This window comes from Zootoca vivipara, chromosome 10, assembly GCF_965207765.1.
Source record: "Zootoca vivipara chromosome 10, rZooViv2.hap1.1, whole genome shotgun sequence".
NCBI classification, from domain to species: domain Eukaryota; kingdom Metazoa; phylum Chordata; class Lepidosauria; order Squamata; family Lacertidae; genus Zootoca; species Zootoca vivipara.
In genome coordinates this window covers 33500507-33505718 of record NC_142593.1, presented here as the reverse complement: position 1 = coordinate 33505718, position 5212 = coordinate 33500507, and the positions used below count along the sequence as shown (strand labels likewise).

General features: G+C 41.8%; 1 long non-coding RNA gene across 1 annotated transcript; it reads left to right on the top strand.

Moving 5' to 3' along the window:
* The first annotated feature begins 565 nt into the window (after window positions 1-565).
* LOC118076861 (uncharacterized) lies at window positions 566-4017 on the top strand. Its single transcript, XR_015945974.1, has 3 exons — window positions 566-634; window positions 784-905; window positions 3455-4017. It is a non-coding gene; the product is annotated as an uncharacterized LOC118076861 (long non-coding RNA).
* The last annotated feature ends 1195 nt before the right edge of the window (window positions 4018-5212 follow it).

Sequence of the window (5212 nt, the reverse complement as noted above, 5' to 3'; positions counted from 1 at the left end):
TATTATACTTGGCCAATCTGGAAGCTCCATACTGTTTGCCAATCACAGGGGCTGATGTTGCACAGTCTCGTGTAGTTCACCACATTGCATTCCAACTTCAGGTCATGCCATTCCTGTTTCATATGTTATAATCGCTAACCCGCCATTGGACTACATTAGACTATGTTTTCCTTTCTTTGGTTATATAAAATGCAGGCACCAGGCACCAGCAGCAATAAGTCAAACTTAACTTGCTTTAAAAATAAAATAAAAAGCAGACAGATGTTTGAGTTTATACCCCTCCCTTTTGATGGTTGGATGACTTGTTAAACAGCTGCATTCTTTTCATCTACATTTTTGCAACCACTCCTTAGCTGCTTCCTTTCCCACTTTTTGTCTCTGTGAATGTGCCATGTGGCTGTCCTCTCAATTTCACAGCCTGTTGCAGACTCCGGAGTTATTTTCTTTGCAACAGCGAGTTGTTTTTTAATGCCATGAAGTTCCTAGACAATCACATTTTATGTTCTATGACCCACCGTAAAAGGAGGAGACACTGCAAATCCAAATCATAGTACATTTTCTTTACCCTCTCAAAGCTTAGTAGGATACAGCAAGGATAATTTCATCACTCTCGCTTAGCCTGACAATTATTGCGGTAAGACCGAAAGGGATCACACTTTAATAGGCTTTAAAGATTTTAGTCAATCAGGAGCCTGTGCTTTACTCCCAATTTTGTTAATTAAAGTTGTGCCTCAGTAGCCACAGAGGAGTTGTTCAGGATTATGGTTTATTATTGCCTTGCAGGCTCATGAATTCTTGTGCAAATGTACAGGAGGAAAGCTTGGTGTCAACTTAAATGAGCAAACGATGACATCTGTGAGAGCATGATTTTTAATTCACCATTATGTCTTTATCCACAACTTCAGGTAAGCTAATTTATACAAGGAGTTTTCTGTGGTTTGCACAGTAGGGCACAGATGTAGCAAAGTTGGGAACAGCATACCATTTCCAAACTGTGCCACAAACAAACAGTGTTTAAACAATTTTGTATCAGTTCCCTGTTTATAGAAGGCTACAAGAGAGGGCATTAGTGGTACCTTGGGTTACAAACACTTCAGGTTACAGACTCCGCTAATCCAGAAGTAGTACCTCGGGTTAAGAACTTTGTCCCAGGATAAGAACAGAAATCGCTGCCTACAAAATGTCGCAAACGTATGATGCAAGCCATGACCTAGATACTTGACTTGAAAATAATACAAATCTTGGTTGTGTGTGTGCTTTTAAAGTTGAATTATAACTATCATAACACAGGTTTGGCCCCAGCTCCACCCTTTCCTAATTATTTAGGTGCCAAGCAAAAAGATTTCTTTTTAGCTAGGTTTTTAATTTGGAGAGTGTTAGATATTGTGCCTTCTTTTAGTGGACGGAATATGTCAGAATTTATTTATTTTTTTAATGTATATCAGTGCTTTTTGTGTTTGCTTTGTATTTTAATTTTTTTGTATTATATTGCTAGACCCTTTGAGTTTACTGTTCATTAAAAAGCAACTGAAAAGTCCACTAAATAATAATAATAATAATAATATAATAATAATAATAATAATAATAATAATAATAATAATAATAATAATAGTTTGTAAGGCAGGGCCCTTCCAGCCGCCATCTGCACATTGCATGGTTTCCCCGCAAATTACACCTTCTTGAATATCTAATAAGTAGGATGGCCACTTAGGCATTGCCATGAAAGAGGACAAAAGAACTGGCAGATTTGCATAAAAACTGAATATGTTAATGATGTGTATAGATGCAAATTTAGAAATAATTGCTGTAATTTAAATAGGAATACATCTCACCCAAGTGGGGGAGATGGTGATGAGGTGTGGCTCCTCAGTTGGGTGCCCATGTGGCCTCTGACCATTGATGGGCAACTTCAAGGCCTCCCCTTCTCATGGCTCTTTTCCTTTAAAGCAGACTGGGGACAGGCAACACTTCAAATGGACAACACCTTAAAACTGAGGTCTTTAAAGGGAGGACTGTCATCTTAATGGAGACCCAAAGCCACTCAACTAATAAAATTGACTCCTTCCTGGTATATTTTTACCAGAATGCCTTTCATCGAGTCAGGCAGGGGAAGGGGAGGGGGAGTGGAACAGCTTTCCGCTTTGCATATCTTACTTTTTAAAAACGGAAAATAGTTTTGTCTCATATTTACTGATTGGCTTTGCATCCTGGGTGAACAGTTGTGTACCACTTAACTCTCGACTGAGTCAAAGAATACATGTAAAAAATGGCAGCTTGGGTCCTAATTGCTGCTCCATTCGTGTGAGGGGAGGGGGTGATTTCTACCAACTCTCCCTTTTCAGTATTCAATCCTCCCTTTTCTCCCCTTTCAGTGGAATTTCAAAAGGATTTGTAGAAATTGCAAGGTTGCATAAAGAAGCATTATTACAGTCATGCTGGTAGCAGCTACATTAGCAAATGTTGCAAAAAAAACAGCTCTCGGAGTAAAACTTGTTTCTTTCTCCTAGATGTTCTCAAAGCTTTAAAAATTCCATTCATGGCCCTCTTCCAGATACAGTGGTACCTTGGTTTATGAACACAATTGGTTCCGGAAGTCTGTTCATAAACTGAAGTGTTCATAAACTGAAGCGAACTTTCCCATTGAAAGTAATGGAAAATGAATTAATCCGTTCCAGATGGGTCCATAAACCGAAAATTCGGTTGATAAACCGAAAGTTCATAAACTGAGGTTCCACTGAACATCTCTTTGCTTAAAAGGCAGCATTCTCAGACAGGTGCTAGGGACCCCACAGGGCTCCCTGCTAACACCTGCCCTGTTCCCCTTAATGCAGGGCAGCTGGGTCTGGGAAACCAACACTTAATTTCCCACAATGCCCCCAACATTTCCCACAATGCCTCCAGGCCTTTGGCTGATTAATAGTCTACAGCCTTTTAAATGTGTTTGTGGGAGGTGGGGCTATTGTTTTGTTTCTGTTTTAACTATTTATTTGTGCTATGGTGCTGTATTTTTCTCTTGTGAACCACTCTGAGATCTTTTGATGAACAGCAGTACTGTATATAAATCTAATCAATAATAATAACAACAGTAATAACAGTGTGTAGGTGCATTGTGGGAAATTAGAATGGTGGATTCACGCCACCCATTATTACCAGGTAAGCCAGCACTACTATATAGCTACTACCTTTGTTGCAAAGTACGGTAATATATAACGCATGCTTAGAAGAAAATGTTCCAGTGATTTTAGGGGAAGCTATTCCCAAGTAAGGACCACAGCCACAGGCAAACATCTGCAGGGCTAACTGACATTTATTAAGTTTGCAGAGTTATGAGAGGAAGCGAGGCAGAGTATGAGTCACTGTGTCTCTAGTAGAACCAATCAAGTTTCACGATAATTGGTCTCGGGTGAGTTTCTGGCAAGATCCTGATGACTTCCTCTTGACTCCCTTGCTCTAGGCCACCTTGAGGGCAGCTACTATCTATAGCCTGTTCTATCGTACTAAAAGAACGCATCAGATCTGAAACCGCATAAATGGGAGAAGTAATGGATTTCCACCAAACAAGGCTAATGTCACAGCAGCAAGTTTCCATGCTGAGGCCATGTTAATAAGGTGCGATAAATGAAGGTTGGCGATGGTAGACCTCCCTGCCTGCCATGGTACCGGTATGTTTTGCCAGTGGGAAAACAGATTATAAGTAAATATGCAGAGGATTGGACTGTGGAAATTACTAGCTCAAAAAGAGCTCATGGGTGCAACTTTGCACAGACCTGGGTATAGAAGCCATGTATAATTCCATACATTTGTTGATGAGGTGGCCTATGAGAATTTCTTTCAAACCAACAGAGTGATCAATGGAAGAGCATTGGTGTCAATGGAAGAGCAATCCCAGCTCCCAGTTTCAAACCAACAGAGTGATCAATGGAAGAGTAAAGGTGTCAATGGAAGAGCAATCCCAGCTCCCAGTTTGGGAGGATTAAGGGGGAATGCAGCAGCAGGACCACTATTGCTGTTTCTGAATCAGAGTCGTGCTGCTCATGCCGGCTGGGGTAAAAGCTGGGGGGGGGGGCAGTGTTTTTCTGAATGTTTGGTGTGCCACCTCCAGACTATTGCAGCATAGAGGCCCAGATCAGGTCCCTCTCCAACTGCTGGACCAGTTTAGGATCCAGTGGATCCTTGGCTGCCCCCACCCTCTTCTGGGCCCTTATGCCAGATTCTGTTGGTGGTAGCCTGTTAACAGACCACACCATTGGCAGGTGCAGTAGGGATGTCTGCAGCGGCAGCCACCTCCCCGCTACCTGTGCATCCAAGCAGCCAAAAACATTTGCCAGGTCCAAACTCCCTCCAGCAGGCATATCAGAGGTTAGGATTGCTCTGCCTGCCTTTAAAGTATACAAAGGACTTGCACTGCAATCCTTAGGATGTTTACTCTGAAAGATGGGCCATTTGAGTCCAGTGTGACTTCCTAGCAAATCTGTTTGGGATTGCAGCTTTCCTTGCCATCGTCTGCTGAAGTGATAAAAGACCTTTTAGCTGATTAATCACAATATTTATTACCAATGCAAAATCCTCAGGCGAGGTGCCTTTTACGGTAACTGAAGTGTGAAATAACCATATGAGGAAAGGCCATCTCTAATATGGTTATGAAGGTTGCACACCAGTTACAATCTCTGCTGAGCGGCAGCAAGATTCCAGAGGGTTCCAGGAGCTCACCGGGGATGTGTTTCCATAGGGAATCAGGAAGCAGCAGAGACTGCGTTGTGTCTTTAAGAATGGCTTATTAACACATATTTACACCTGGGTCTACTTTGGAGAAACTTCAGAGCATTACATCTCAAGAGGGGCTTGTTCCCCCAGAAGGGCAGCACTGGATTTCCACACCTGGAGTACTGTGTACAGTTCTGGGCAACACAATTTAAGAAGGATAATCTGGAACGTGTGCAGAGGAGGGTGACCAAGATGATCAAGGGTCTGGAAACCAAGCCTTATGAGGAACAGTTGAAGGAATTGGGTATGTTTCCGAGGATAAGACCCAAACCAATTGCTTTAAGTTACAAGAAAGGAGATTCCAACTAAACACCAGGAAGAACTTTCTGACAGTAAGACCTGTTCCAAAAAATTGGAAGTTTTAAAGCAGAGGTTATCATGGGTGATCTAGTTGATGTTCCTGACCCTTGGGCTCCCTTCCAACTTTACAATTCAATTACATTTTAAA